General features: G+C 31.9%; 1 pseudogene; it reads right to left on the bottom strand.

Annotated features, from left to right (window-relative positions):
• Window positions 1–8,118: 8,118 nt before the first annotated feature.
• LOC127718731 (uncharacterized) overlaps window positions 8,119–16,742 on the bottom strand; it is a 48,116-nt pseudogene continuing 39,492 nt past the window's right edge.

Below are 16,742 nucleotides of genomic sequence, written 5' to 3'. Positions count from 1 at the left end.
AGTTGTCGTTTGTTGATGTGGTTCATAAGTGTTTCTCGTTTCTCGTTTTTTATATAGATAGACCGTTGGTTTTCCCGTTTGAATGGTTTTACACTAGTAATTTTTGGGGCCCTTTATAGCTTGCTGTTCGGCGTGAGCCAAAGCTCCGTGTTGAAGACCGTACTTTGACCTATAATGGTTTACTTTTATAAATTTTGACTTGGATGGAGAGTTGTCTCATTTGCACTCATACCACATCTTCTTATATCTAATAAGTCAATTACATTTAAAAAGTAAATAGAATGATAAACAATAATGATGCACATGATACCGAAATAACATGAAGTTCCTTCAGGAAGATTCAACTGAAAGAAATCAATTGTAAAAATACCACAGAATACAAAAATTCTATTGAAATCAAATGTTTCACATCAAATGAATAGTTTTGCTCCTCCCCTAATAATGTTTAACTGAAGTGAGGGTGTTGATCTTTCTCAAATACTGGTAGACAGTGGTATTCTCCTGGATATACTGTGTTTAGTCATAGCGGAGTAGAACATAACATTGCCTTCGGCCAAGAAGGATTGCGTGAATACATGAGAGTGAATGAAAGAGCGAGAGAGGGAATGCCCGAAAGTGGGAGGGTGGATTTCTGGAAGAGTGAATAAAAGAGCGAGAGAATGAATGCGCGAAAGTGAGAGAGTAAATAAGTGGGAGAGTGCATGAAAGAGAGTGAGCGATGGAGCAAATGAATTAATGAATGAAACAGAGTGAGTGAATGAGCGAGTAAGTGGGCAATAATCAAACCAATAATTGATTGTTTTACAAATATTTAGGTTTAAATAATACCTATGAATGATAATATAAACGGATGTAGGGTACATATCTATATGAAAGCAAACCATCAATGGAATAGAATACCAGTATACGTGTGAAACCGTTCTCAATGTGTCTCAAATAAAATGTGTAAGATGATTCTAGTAAATACACTAGTATGTGTTCCATGTGACTCATGTATACGCCATTTAAGTCCCATAAAATCAAAACGTTGAGAATAGCAAAACTATGATAAAAGTGCGGGGCCACTTAACATGTTATGAGAGGTAGGGATGAGCCGCTTGAATAGTTCGGTCACTATCCCAGGCTTCATAATATATGATTAGATCGAGAAAGTGAGATGAAATACATGACTAGGTTGCTGATTGAATCATAAGTATTCGAAGCTAATCCGATGTCGATTTTTTCTTAGATGTCAGTAAAACTAGTTGTTATAACTCTGTGGAATTGAAACCTCGTGAAATATTTGAAATTTTAAAGAAAGTGACCTATACCAGCGCCATGTCTGGGTAAAACCTTTATATAGGAACAGCCCCCCCCCCCCCCCCCCCCCCCCCCTTTTTTTTTAGGTTTTAAAAGGTTGACAGTTTTATTCATTCTATATCAAAAATAGATAAATTCATTTTCTGTCAATTTTATAGTCTTACGTCCTAGTAATTAATGTTACAAACAATTGATCATAGACCCAAACGACCGGGTTGCACAAAAGTTTTCTTAAACAAAGAAGAGATGTTTATAATGAATATTTAAATATACGGAAATTTCAAATGATGAAAAAATAACTACAAACAGTGGTGCATACCGCCAACTGAAGTTTCAAGGAATTGGGTTTAAACTGTAGGAGAAGTTGACAAAACAAAATTAATACCGTCTTTTAAAACTAAAGCTGAAAACTGACTGTTGCCGAATCTTGGAAACGGAGAGGATTCCGAAACAAATTGCATAATTATTGCAATTGGGAAACTTCAGTATGATTGTATTTCGTGGATTTTGGATGATAACTGAAATTGATTACACAAAGTTGATACTTTTTTGTCGATATTTTGCTGATATATTACTATGTTTCCAAGTCTGACGGAATAAACAAAAACTAATTCAAAGGCCACCACTTATATGTGTGCTAGCTTTCTGTGAAAAGCCAAGGATCTGGGTTAAAAACTGTTTCTACGAAACACGTACCGACATATGGTAGCAATTTAAAAAAAAATAACAATTGCAGTTACCACCCTTTAATATGGCTATTTGTAATTTTCTCAAATATTCATTAATTAAAACATGTTTAGTCAATTATATTTGAAACGTACATAGAATGATAAACAATCATCATGCAAACGATGGTAAAATAACAATGAAGTTTCTTGAAACCGTTCTCGATGTGTTATCACAAGCTTTTTGGGAATGTTAAAACTTATGCTTTGAAGGATCATTATTATAATGATTATAATCTTTTGGCAAGTCTTGGTATTTTGCCACAAGCCCTATGCCAGAGTCAAATTAAAATTGATTGGGGCCAGTAAAAATTTAGTGAAATTTGCTATGCATATTTTTCCGTTCATGCAGAAAAGAGGGACGAAAGATACCAGAGGGACAATCAAACTCATAGATCGAAAACAAACTGACAACGCCATAGCCAAAAATAAAAAGACAAACAGACAAATAATAGTACAGATTACACAACATAGAAAACTAAAGACTAAGCAACACGAACCCCACCAAAAACTGGGGGTGATCTCAGGTGCTCTGGAAGGGTAAGCAGATCCTGCTCCACATGTGGCACCCGTCGTGTTGCTTATGTTATTACAAATCCGGTAAAAAGTCTAATTCGGTAGGTCACATTCGTGAAAAGGGAAGGGTATTGTAGTTACGACATAGGGAACATATCAGATATCATCTGTGAAACGGTAGTTCCATAACGGTCAACCAACTCGTGATGGCGTCCGTAAAATTTACGAAGGGATGATTTCAACTTCACCATTAGGAACTCTTGGCTTAATAGCTTCCTTGTGAGCAGCAATCCTCTATCAAGGAAATCATGATAGGAAATACAAGCCCGGGAATATCGTATCAATTGGGAGATATATACTCCGTATGCAGGCGCTGCTGGAATGTTGCCACATAGAAATGGAAAGTTCACAACAGAAGGTGCCAAACTAATGTTGGGAGAGATGCATTAGAAGCTCCATCTTATAATAATAAGAGTAGTGATCTGTTTTGATTAACATGGAAAGTAGAGGGTTAACAGGAATTTGTACAACAATGATGAGGCCATTGAAATTGAATTTTGGTTTCACCTAATACACAAAAATTTTATTAATGGGTTAACAGGCAGGAAAAACTTTATTAAACATAACATTCATATTCATTTCACTATTAACTTTTTTGTATGTAGACCAGGCGTTGCTTTCATAAAAATTTCAAACACGATTATAGTACTCAGACTCAGAAATACTGTATTTGGTGATTTCAAGCACACATTTTGTACTCTTTGAGTACTGAGTAAAGGTTTATGACAGAGAGCCAGACTGTTTCTTCAGTCAGTTCAGTGATGCTCTAGGTCATAATATAAAAAAATCCAAAACCTAATACAAATGTTAAAGAGATGATTAAAACCCAAGGAGGAACAAAATTAAACTTGATAAGGAATACATGTCTGTCGGACTAGGTTCATCTGACCTTGGATTGTTGAAGGCTGTTTGGTGTACCTATAATTTTATAACATCTATGTCATTTCTGGAGGATAATTGTCTCATTTGTATGATTATTATATGAAAGTCAGATAAACAGCTCATCAGAGCTCATGTTTTCTCTGTTGTTATGTACATATATGCCGACTTTAAATAATTTACTAACTTACTTACTTAAATAATTATTCATAAAATCTACTTATTTTATGCACTGATTTCTGACTACCCCAAAAAAAAACACTAGATAAACAAAATTAAATAACACATGGTCATAATAGCAATACTACCCAGACATAACAAAATGTTAAACAGTTGAAACGTGAAAAATAAACCTCCTAGTTTATGTACATGACAAAACAAAAACATATGATATACAGCAACATCAACAAAGTTCTACAAAATTACAGGCTCCCGACTTTGGATATTCACAACACATACACATAGAATGCTATGCTTGTATCATTCTGTACTTGTATTTTTGGCTTTTTTTTTTTTTTTAATTTAATAAAAATGTATTAAAACTACTAGTCATGTTGAGTTGATGTGTCATTGATAGCTATTTCACATTACATTATTCTTATTTAAACATTACAAATTAAGATGCTAAATACAATATTGAAAAAAGGTTTTCCATCATGAAAATTTTTCCTAGGGGGAGACTCTTTAATGAAAGGTTTGAACATCTGACACCTTTTTGAGTTATTCTTATACAACCGCAAAATATTTGCAGCCGTATAATGGTATGATGTTGTCGTGGTCGTCCAAAGACATTTGGTTTTCATACAATAACTTGAGTATAAGTGTTTGGATCTCCATGAACATGATGAAATTGTACCACAAAAGGAAGGCTGGTATTGATGTTGGGGATTATTGTCATAACTGGTTAGGAAAAAGGGGCCAAAAAGAAGCATTTTCTGTTTCAGGAAAATAATTGTGTATACATGTAAGTGTATGGATCTCTATTAAATTGTACCACAAGGTGCCATACCTCAAAATGAAGGTTGGGATTTTGGAGGTTATGGCCCTTACCATTAGGAAAAAGGGGCCCAAACAATACTTTTCTAATACTATGTATAAATTTCTTATTTCTTGATCAATTTTAATGTGGTGTTATTCAAAGTCAGCAATTCTTGGGATTCTTTAATAAACTGTATCTAACTGTGTTTTTTGATTTTGGGACCAATTTTTAAATTGATGTTCAAAGGGTCCAATATTAAACTTTGTTTGATTTCATCAAAAACTGATGTATTGGGGTTCTTTGATATGCCAAATCTAATCGTGTATTTAGATTTTTAATGTTGGGCCCCCGTTTTCTAATTGATCCACATTGAGGTCCAAAGGGTCCAAAATTAAAATTAGTTTGATTTAAACAAAAATAGAATTCTTGGGGTTCTTTCATATGCAGAATCTAAACATGTATTAAAATTTTATGATTTTGAGTCCAGTTTTTAAGTTGGTTCGAATTTGGGTCCAAATTATAAAACAAAATTTTGTATGATTTCAACAAAAATTGAAAACTTGGGGTTCTTTGATATGCTGAATCTAATCATGTACAAAATGTACTAAGATTTAGGAATTTTTGGCCCAGTAATCAAATCGATCTACACTGAGGTCCAAAAGGTCCAAAAGCAAACTTTGAAATCTTGCGGTTATTTGATATGCTGAATCTAACCATGTATTTAGATTTTGAATATTGGACCATAAATCAGGCCGTTTGTTTTCTCGTTTGATTTTTTTTACATTTGTTATTTCAGGGCCTTTTATAGCTGACTATGCGGTATGGGTTTAACTCACTGTTGAAGACCGTACGGTGACCTATTGTTGTTACATTCTGTGTCATTTTGTCTCTTGTGGAGAGTTGTCTCGTTGGCAATCATAGCACATCTTCTTTTTTTTATATTAAATATTAAAATGTAGAAGTTCTTAGACCTCATCCATTCTGTGTCAGAAACCTATGCTATATCAAATCTTTAATCACAATCCAAATTCAGAGCTGTATCAAGCTTGAAAATGGTGTCCCTACATGCCAACTGTTGAGAGTTCGACCTCTGCGGTTGTATCAAGCTGCACCCTGCATTTTATTCACTTTTAATGTAAATGACATATGTTTTATTCAATGAAAATTAAGTCTTTTAATGCACCGATCAAAATCGAAGGAACAACAGGTTTGTTGCTGTTCTTCATTTCAATTTTAATTTTTTCACCTTGCAAGATTTATGTGTTTTTGTTCATCTATTTGTTTCAATGGCTCTTTTTCAAAGCATGTTTGATAAAATGATAATAATGTGTATTTAAACAACATTTATTATTTAATAACTAAATATACATGCATATTCATGGTAACAACAATTTATGATTTAAAGCTTAACCAACACGACAACAATAACCATTAACATTCAATTACTTTTTTATATCAACAAAATATCAATAACCATAATTAGAAATAAATATCTTCAACTGAAGTCAATTACGTACAATCAGAATAAATATAATTTTATCACAGATATTTGACTTAAACTTCATTTAAGTTAAACTGTTTATATCACAGATAGATGCAGCAGATATGTTAGAATGTTCATATCACAGATACCAGTTAAGTTAGAATGTTAATATCACAAATAGCAGTTAAGTCTGAATGTTTATATCACAAATAGCAGTTATGTTAGAATGTTCATATCGCAGATGGCAGCTTAGTAAGAATGTTTATATCACAGATGTTTGAAGTATATACATGTATCACAACAGATGGTGGAAATGTTTCACAGTTTATCAGGTGTTGATTTATTATATTTTAATCATGTAATGTTGATGTATGCAGGATGGGTAAGCAATCACTCAACTTACTGTCCAGAAATTGTCATCAATAAATCAGTAACTGAAGATTAAATAAAGGTATGTTGAGAAAGTCCTCCTGAGCTGTAAAGAAACGGAGACGGTATCCATATAAGCTGTATCAGTTCTGAAACTGCCAGTCAAGCAGATACATGTACATGTACTTAAAAAAATCATTAAGAAATATTTGCCAAGAGTATTAACCACACTCTTTACTTTTGTTAATGATTGAAAATAATGTTTCACACATTAAAAAGAATTGAATCCTAATTAAATCCGCAAGAACACCCCAAACTACAACTTGGGTGTATAAATATTTGAGAAGCTCTGGCAAAAGTGACATAAAGAAATCCCCAAACCAAAGTTTTTTTTAGCATTACAGAAAAAATATATGAAGAAAAAGGACATCACATTGAAAATTAAAGATGCTAATTTTTCTTTTAATCATTTCTCTCATCTTGGAATAAAAAATAAATGTCATTACCAATCAGTTAGGGACTACATACAAGTTTAAGTGGATTTTTTTTATTTACTTGTACAGTTAAATTATTTTGGAGATAGAGTTATATCCCTTAGACAGTCAGATATATAATATAATAATATAATGCTTTATTTGAGTGTTAAAAAGTCTATCCATAAAGTATAATTTCATGAACAGTGAAAATCTCATTTCTCTTATTATCTAATTAAAATACTGGTACTGTTAAGCAATCATCAATGAATAAATCAAAATACTGCTCCTTTACCAGCCTCCAGCGAGCAATTTTATAGGCCTTGCACAGTTTTTGGAAATTATAGGGTGAACTCTCCTAAAAAAATATTAGCAATCCAAATAACAATTGTATAGTCATGTTTTGACCACCCAAAATTTGAGATTATAAATGTTTGTAAAAAAAACTTTCGAATGTTTTATTGCATCTAGGAGGAACATATGTTTAATTAACTGACTTTAGGGTATGTACATGTAACTATTTTAATGGCATTAAAGAAAGACATCACTGTTCAATATCTTCAATTGGCGAAATCAGTGGTTCACTGAGGTTGCGGTGATTAAGAATGGAGAAGCACCGAAGACAGACATTCCTCGCAAGAGCAGGTTTTGTGCAACATCTGTTGTGTACCCACTGACCACAAGTATCACACTGAAACCAGGATATATACTTTTCCTTTTGAATGGATTTGGGAGGTTCAGTGCTACCACAGGTATTGCACAAAATCTCATCAGCATCATTGATGGTATCAGGGACACTGTCCTCAAAGTCAATGTCATTTTCATTATTCCCCTCCTCCTCCCCCTCCGAAAACATGTAAGGAATTGTCTTCTGACTGTCATCACTGTCAACGTCCGTCTTCTCAATCACCACTGGATTGACGTCTTCATCTCTGATACCAACAAGTTTCTTGAGCTTTTCCTCAAACTCCCTTACCACGCGAGTCTCAAATTTAGCCCAGCGCTACGCATCGATATGGGACTTGGCCTCCAAAAAAAGCTGGGTGATATCTTTCTCTTGCAACTAGAATTATTCCAAGCTACATAGCCCACATCCGGTGATTAAGCCTTGTTGAGATGAGCCAACATCAAGGATTATTAATCTAGTACCCTTACCGGAAGGGACTTTGCGATGGGTACCTTTACAGTGTTGCTCAAAGACAGACATGGACGTGCTGGAAACATCCAGCCAGTCACCCTTTATCACATGATTGGTGTTCAACCAAGTCTCATCCAGATATACAATATGACTCCCTTGCTGCCTAAACTTATGTATCTTACGAAGATATGTTATTCTCATGAGAACAATGTCCTCCCTCTCCGACACAAATCTTCTGCTTGACGCATTCCTGTAGAACCTGAAAAAAAAAAATAGACAATACATTATAAGAATAGATAATGCATTTGGTGATATTTTTTTTTTATGTAATGAATGTATTTTTTTTAATTTTCAGGCTGTTAGTATCATCCAGATAGATATAGCCAGCTAAGCAATACTTTGTATATGTGTAAAGTGATTTTCAGATGTATCCTGGTAGTTGGTGTATTTTAATACAATAATGTGTATTTTATGCATTCATTGGTCTAAATCATGTAAGTATTAGCAATGGAGAACCTAAATTTATATCCTTAAACTCTTTGCATATGCCACATTGTTAAGTTTAAATATTTTCAAGTGTATTCTTTGTTTTCATAGAGCTCTAAAACCAACATCACAAAAAATTCACATAAAATAAATTGTAACAAAATTCTACAAGAACAATGTACTACCAAACTTCATAACTTAATCTCAATAGTGGAATCACAGGAGATGCACACATTCTCAATGCACCAAGTCTCATTACTGTTGGCTCAAATTAATAATAGATCAAATTCACAAGTAACACATCGATTATATGCATTGAAATCCAAAAATTATACATGTACACCATGCTTTTAACAAGAAAGACAACAATGCCCAATATATACAGTTTAAGCATGTTTTATATCTGTACCATTACAAATTAAAAAAAAAAGATTATAACTGAAAATAAAGGACATGAAATTGTTTGCTTAAACATTGGGTTAAGTCCAAATATTGTTAAATAAATTACCGAAACCCCAGTAAATGCACTGTTCTCGACACTGAAGATATGGAAATGTCAATGTCTTTCTTTTCAGAGCCTCCTGCAGCTTTGGCATGGTCACCGACTGTGATTTCTTGTGCAGATCATAAATGATCCTCCTCACCACACCTTTGTTGAAATCATCCACCTTCTGAGTCTTGGTGACAGTTTTCTGGACATAAGCCTTGTGAATGGACTTGACCACATCCTGCACAGGATCATTTTCCATTTATGTATCCTCTCATGGTCGACTGTTTAATGCATATAATTTTAGTGGTAAATGAATTAAACAAATGTTTACCATACAATGTAAAAAAAAAACAGAATAAGAAAAAAATATATATGTAAATGTATGGATAAATACATATTAATTAAATTTTGATAGTGTGATTCTATATTACTATACTTTGTGAATATATAACTGATTGTAAGGTGAATACTCATGTCTGTCGGACAGGGTTTATCTTACCATGACCTTATTTTACGGTTCATTGGGGTCAACATAAAGATTTCTTGATTTGGTAGGTTTCTTAGATACTAATAGTAGAGGGTCAAATACATTTGGTGTATAGAATGATTGTTATATGTACATTTCAGTTTAATAGTGTTCATCCGATTTGACCTCATTTTTGTGATTCACTGATAATAATATGTTTCTGTCATACCTGTATTAATATGTATATATCATATGTACAACACATCAATATTGAAGACTTTCTACATAGCATATTTTCCTTCACTTTTGGTTTGGATTTATGCGCTAACAATAAATAAATGAAGAAATGCGAATAAATAAAGAAAATATGTTCATTAAAAAGTACAAACGAGCCTTAAATAGATAAGACGCAGCTTATGTATTGGTTACGTCCCTTGTGTGCATTGTTACGGACTCATAATCGTGACGTAACGTTACCATTGACTTCATATGTTACATTATCATCCATGATTATCACAAAGATGTGAAACCGGTTGCAGAAAAACGTAGTGAATAAAAGGACTTTAAGTGCATTTTTTATTAATTGTTTTTTAGTTAAGGATGTTTGCTTGTCATGCTTTGGAATTTTTGTCAGATTTTCGGAATCCTCTGGTTTTATCCATTTGAATGCCTTAAAAAATTTTGCCCACAAAACCCCATTTTTCTTTTTATAAATCTTTTACATGTATGAATATAAGGCATCTGTAAAAGTCTTGTAAAATCTTTGTTATTTTTTAATAGTTTTTAAGAACTTAAACTTGTCAATGATAAAGCTATGAAAAATCAAGAGAGAACATTTTCCCACCAAAATTTCAATGGCTTATATCTCAAAAACAAGCACACGGACCTATATTTTTTTTTCGCTCTTTTGGTTCCTTTATTAATCCCCTATCAATATATTCTAGTGTTATGAAAAGCTTGTTATTTTGAAACTGAGTAGCGAACATCCTTAATTGTTTTGTGTGTTACATCAGGTCAGGTGCCTTTTATAGCTGGCTTTGAGGTATGGTATTGCTCATTGTTGAAGGCCATACAGTAATCTATATTTGTTAACGTCTATGTCATTTGGGCTCTGGTGAAGAACTGTCTCATTGACAATTAAAACACATCTTTGTATTTTATATGTACATTGGAATACTCTTTTTGTGTGACAAACCTTTTCTTGTTCCACTCTTTCTAGATTGTACATGCATATATTATCATGTTAAGATATATTTACCTTGGTGCGAATGAGACCTTTGAACACCAAAATACTGTAGGTGGCTTGTATTGCACCCATCTGTGAATTTCTGTTGAAAAGCAAAATGGCTATGCTGGATAAAATTTTTGGTATCTTTTTATTCTTGTTTCCAGCAATTAACAGCATCAAATGTTACCAATATACATGTTTGTTTGAGTTTATTGTAAGCTCCCTTCCGGGAATTTTTTTCTTGATTCTTTGTTCTTAACAAACTGTCTTGTGCTTGACATATTTGATGGAGCTCCTGGTTCATCTTTTTTTTTTGTTATTTGAAATATGTTCTTCTTGAAATCCTCAATCTGGAGTAAATGATAAATTGTTGTTTTGTACTGCTTAAGCACAATTGCTCTGCAAGCCAGTTTACTTGAACCTTTCAATGTAGTTTGTCTTGAACTGCCTTGACATCCAAGATGTACCTGTGATACACAAACAATACCAACACGTAAACAAATGAAGGGAGTAATTTGTATGAATACAGATTATGAAATGTATGTACAGCTGTTCGTGAGCATGTGAATTAATGTTTATAATGTACATACATTGTATCAGTGAATGCTCCTTTGTCGAGTTTATTTCAAGGTACACTTCCAATTTTAAAAGTCATATTATTCAATCATGACATTATAAGCTTAAGGCTTGACATTAGAGGTTGATGTTGTTAACTGGTTGCAGTTGCTATATGTACATTGCATGTGTGTACAGATGTTAAGCACTGCAATTCATTAAACAAGTACACAATTTTACTGTTTGATAAAACATTTACTTTAATACAATGTAGAATAATTTTCAATCTTAATATATAATGACTAACCTTCACTTTGGGACCAGGACTAGCAGGGTGTTTTCTTGTTGATTTAGGTGTCTTTCGTGGAGTTTTGTTGAAATTTAATCTCTCTCTCTTTGCTTTTGGAGATTGACATGATGTTGGTTTCTCTCCATGAGGCTGTATTCCAACAGTTGGGTGCAGACCAAGCATATCATAAAGTAGACGCACGTAAACGCAGCGTGCACAAATTTCATTTGTTAACTCCAATTTTTGCGTTTAACAATTTCACTACAATTGCGTTAACGCGGTTCAAATGAGAATTTTCTAATGTCTATTCGCGTGAACACGCGTTTACTCTGTGTCTGTTTAGTCGGTAGTAAACGGGCGTTTACTACAGATTTTACATCTTTACCTGTACGTGCACTTAGAAAACCCGCGTTTACTATTCCCGTTAACTTTTTGTGGAAATTATAAATATACTTTTTTCTGGCTTATTCATATATTGCAAATGATGAATGAATTAAGTATCACTAAACAATATTTCCAGAAATTATTGGATAATAAAATACTGCAAAACATTAAAAAGAAGAAAGTTTTATATCTTAACAACAATATTCATTATGGTAAATTTAACTAGGCAATTCTAAGACATGAAATAAAACAGACAACATAAAATGATCTATGAAATTTCGATTTTAGACAATACACTAATTTCAAAATATTTGCCGAAGTTCATGGTTAACTGAATTTAAAAATTATTTAGTTGATCGACATTTATATATACGATGTATAATGTCAATTTTATCAAACCTGTTCATCGCTGCAGACATAAGGAATTATTTTTTATAAAAACATCGTCGAAATAATTCCTTCCCTTTTATGTCAAACAATCCATCCTAAAGTATAAAGAAAGAATTCATCCCGCCAGTACAATGGTACAAGCTTTAACTATATAAAAAGAAATATTGGCAATTTTTATTTTCATCGTTATACATATAAATAACCGTAGCTGTAACAAAATAGTGTAACAAAAGCAAAAATACTGACACCTTATATTGATGTCGACAACAATTTTGCAATTTTAAACTTAAACTTCTTCCCTTTCATGTCAGAAAATCCATCCTGGGGTAAAATGTACTCAATTATCAGGCTCGCATAAATAACATAAAAAAGAAGAGCTATTGGCCCTTTTTTATTGTTATCGACATACATATACATTTGTGAGTAGCCGTAAACTGAAAAAGCTCTCAATTTGTGTAAAACTATTCATACTGCGGTACCAAACGAATCAAATTTTAATGTCGATACATTATAATCAAGAAACAAGGAAACTATTGGCTGCATATATTGATGCAATTTTAAACTTAAATTTCTACACTTTTATGTCTAACAATCCATCCTGAGGTATAAGCAGTACTCAATAATCAGTCCAGTACAAGAATATTAATTAAAAAAAAAAGAAATATTGTCAATTTGTATTGTTATGGACATAAATATTAATTAATGTAGACTTATAAGGCTCTCAATTTGTGTAAAACTTTTCATCCTTATGGACCAAAAGAACAGAATTTTAATACCGTTGTTTAATATTCTAACAAAATGGAAAATATTGGCATTCTTTTTATGCGACAACAAATTATGTAATTTAAAACTTAAATTTCTTCACTTGTTTATCTAACAATCCATCCTGAGGTATAAAAAGGACTCAATTATCAGACCAGTACAAGAATATTGATAAAAAAAAAGAAAATTGTCACTTTTTATTGTTATCGACATAAATATTAGTAACCGTAGATTTATAGAGCTCTCAATTTGTGTAAAACTATTCATCCTTAGGGACAAAAAGAACAGAAGTCTAATGTAGTTGAATAATATTCCAACAAAATGGAAATATTGGCACCTTTCTTTATATGCGACAACAAATTTTGCTATTTTAAACTTTAATTTCCATTTTTTAACTTTAATTTCCAACAATCCATTCTGAGGTATACAAAGTACTCAATTATCAGGCCAGTACAAGAATATTGATAAAAAAAAAAGAAAATTGTCACTTTTTATTTTTATCGACATAAATATTAGTAACCGTAGATTTATAGAGCTCTCAATTTGTGTAAAACTATTCATCCTTAGGGACAAAAAGAACAGAAGTCTAATGTAGTTGAATAATATTCTAACAAAATGGAAATATTGGCACCTTTCTTTATATGCGACAACAAATTTTGCAATTTTAAACTTTAATTTCCATTTTTTAACTTTAATTTCCAACAATCCATTCTGAGGTATACAAAGTACTCAATTATCAGGCCAGTACAAGAATACGTATAAACAAGTTGCTTCTTTAAAAAAAGAAAAGCAATACGTGATCCAAAGACCGCTGACTGGTCACCAAAAAAATTATGCTGAATTTTTGGTTGCTTTTGAATTGAAATAATTGACTGTGAATAGAATAAGATAATGATGATGTTAAAACACCTTTACTAAAAATATGTAATTGTGTGTAGATTCTTGCACAAGTCAGTTGAAAGCAATGTTGGATAGTTGTGAATAGAAAAATGTATATATACAGATACTATTTGAATATACATTTTAAAGCTCGACTATTTTATTTATTACTTGGGAATGAACATCTTTTTTTGATAACCCTTTTGCAAATCCCAGTTTCTACAAACCAGATGTCTAATGCAAATTGCACAAACCAATCGCAATATAAATTTAAGCATTCAGTTTACTTTATAATCTGGATGCATTTATTTTATCTATCATATCTTCATATTTTTTTTATGCATGGATGCCTTCAATTATTCTAAACTCGTTATTGAAGCTGTCTGTACCCATTGTAGATGTTGTATAGATAAATTTAATGTCCTATTTCAACGTGAAGTGAAACCCTGTAGCGTGCAACTTATAAGTAGGTTTTGGGACCTCTAATATAGAGACTTATTTTGGTCGCATAAAACATCTCAAATTTTAAGGATTTCCTGATTTTACTTAAATCAATCCAACTATTCTACAGGAAAACATGGTTTTGAAGAATATCTTATTTTCAGAAGTTTTATGAATACCTGAACATACTATCAAAAGAACAAATTTATATAAAAAGATATGTATATATAAAAAGAAACCAGGATTTAAATGTTGTTCGCAAGACGCGAGTTAAGTCTACAAAGAATCGTCAGTGACGCTCGAATTAAAAAAGTTAAAAAAGCCATATAAATTACGAAGTTAAGTAATCTATTCCTTGGGTAGAAAATCCTTAGCATTTCGAAAATGTCGAAGTTTGTAATAGGATAGTGACTCAAAAAAGAAAACAAAAGAGAAACAGCTAGAGGTCAGAATACCGTAAGTAATGATGACTATGCTTGAAAGTCAAATATCAAGCTTTTACTGTCGTGTCCTAAATTTAGATAAGAAAAGCGAAAATTCGCATTCACGAGTAAAATTAATATTTATGCATGCACGTGGTATTTTTGCGCAAGAAATAGTAAATAGAAAGCATACGCACTGATACTCTGGATAAGAATACGCATTTGCGTCATCCCATATATTAATCTAATAGTTGAATTCGGATGTCAAACTACCTACCTCAAGTGTTATGACTCCGGATTCATTGACATTTTATCCGGAATTTTTGTGAACGCAAACCGGGGGGCGATAGTGTGCGTGTGTACAGGTTGATATATAATGTGAACGATTCAAGACGTGTAGGATAGCTGGTCTACACAATGAATGAAATTTTCAAAATCGTACCATAGTACAAATATTAAGGTTGAACTATAAAAAAAAAAAAAAAAAAAAAAAAAGAATTGAAATTTTATGGAAAAACATACATTCCTATTAGTGAATTTTTTCCGAAAATTTAGAATATATATTATCAATAAACACAAACGTCAAGTATTTACGGATAGACATTTTATTTATTTATTTATCAAATCAATCTCTTTTTAAAGTCTTACATTCCACTATATGAATATATTGCTATACAAAATATAAGCAGAGACTTATAAATCCATACTAAAACAGTATAAAGTATTTAACATTATGATAGTAATTAAATTTTGTTATGATATTGTAAAATATTAATTACGTTTTTTGTGAGATGCAAGAATTTAAAATCCTTGTGAATTGAAACCATGCAAGTATTTTTTTCATTCACGACCGTTTAAAATTTAGATATTTAGCTAACTTTGGGTACGCATCCCTGCTCATTGGTGCTCATACGTTGCATATAATTTTCATAAATGTAATTACTGTTCAGACCTGTGAGACATAATGCACATACATATGACAATTTTAATTATATTCTATTAAGAATAAATTCAGTCTCAGTTTAAACTTATAATAAATATTCTCTTAGTCTGGTAGTAACTATTAATAAAAATTAGATATTTATGACTGAAGAATCCTTTTGTTTAATTGATTATCTTTCTGCTTTCCGACCACTGTGTTTCCGACCAAAGATATAAATAGTTTTAACAGAAATATCGTTTTCTTAATTTTCTTCATGCTTTCCAACATTTTCCCATACTATGATTGAAATACAAAATATCAAATAATAAACGTTTAGGAATAATCAGTTTATTCTGGGACATTATATATATATATAAACTATTCAAGGTTTATTGTCACAATGCGCAACAGTAGTCTGTATTAAATACTACACACACAACGCGTACAGGGACCGTCTCAAAGCATGAATTATATAATTGCGTTATCATCATACTTGATATTTAATAAACATTCACATTATTAAAAACACATATGTTTTGTCAAAAGGCAAATAAGTTCTAGCATATAAAGGATTTTTTGACTGCAACCTAGTCTTTATTGTTTTACTTTCCAATCTACAAATGAACTTTGATTGTTGAAATATACAATGTCACGTGGTAGCCTTTCAATAGAGGGACCGTATCAAAGACATAAATAACTACCTGTATAAATGATCGAAAATGTTCGAGATGTTACGAGAATCTTGATTACGAGGATATCGAATGGCCCATAGACACTTCCAAAACTCGCCAATATATAAGCGTGAACCCCTCAGGGGATTCACGCAAAAAAGAAATATTGTCACTTTTTATTGTTATCGACGTATATATCAATAACCTTAACTTTATAGAGCTCTCATTTGTGTATAACAAATCATTCTTAGGGACAAAAAGTACAGAATTTTAATGCCGTTGTACAATATTTTAACAAAATGGAAAATATTGGCAACATTATTGGATGCGACAACAAATTTTGCAATTTATAAATTTACAGTAAATATCCTGTCAATCGTCTTGTCATTACAGTAACTCCTAATGTACCTTGGTCAAGCTTTAACAAAAAAATATC

This window comes from Mytilus californianus, unplaced genomic scaffold (assembly GCF_021869535.1).
Source record: "Mytilus californianus isolate M0D057914Y unplaced genomic scaffold, xbMytCali1.0.p SCAF_10, whole genome shotgun sequence".
NCBI lineage: Eukaryota > Metazoa > Mollusca > Bivalvia > Mytilida > Mytilidae > Mytilus > Mytilus californianus.
The sequence above is the reverse complement of the archived record's forward strand: the minus strand, read 5'-3'. Positions and strand labels throughout refer to the sequence as shown.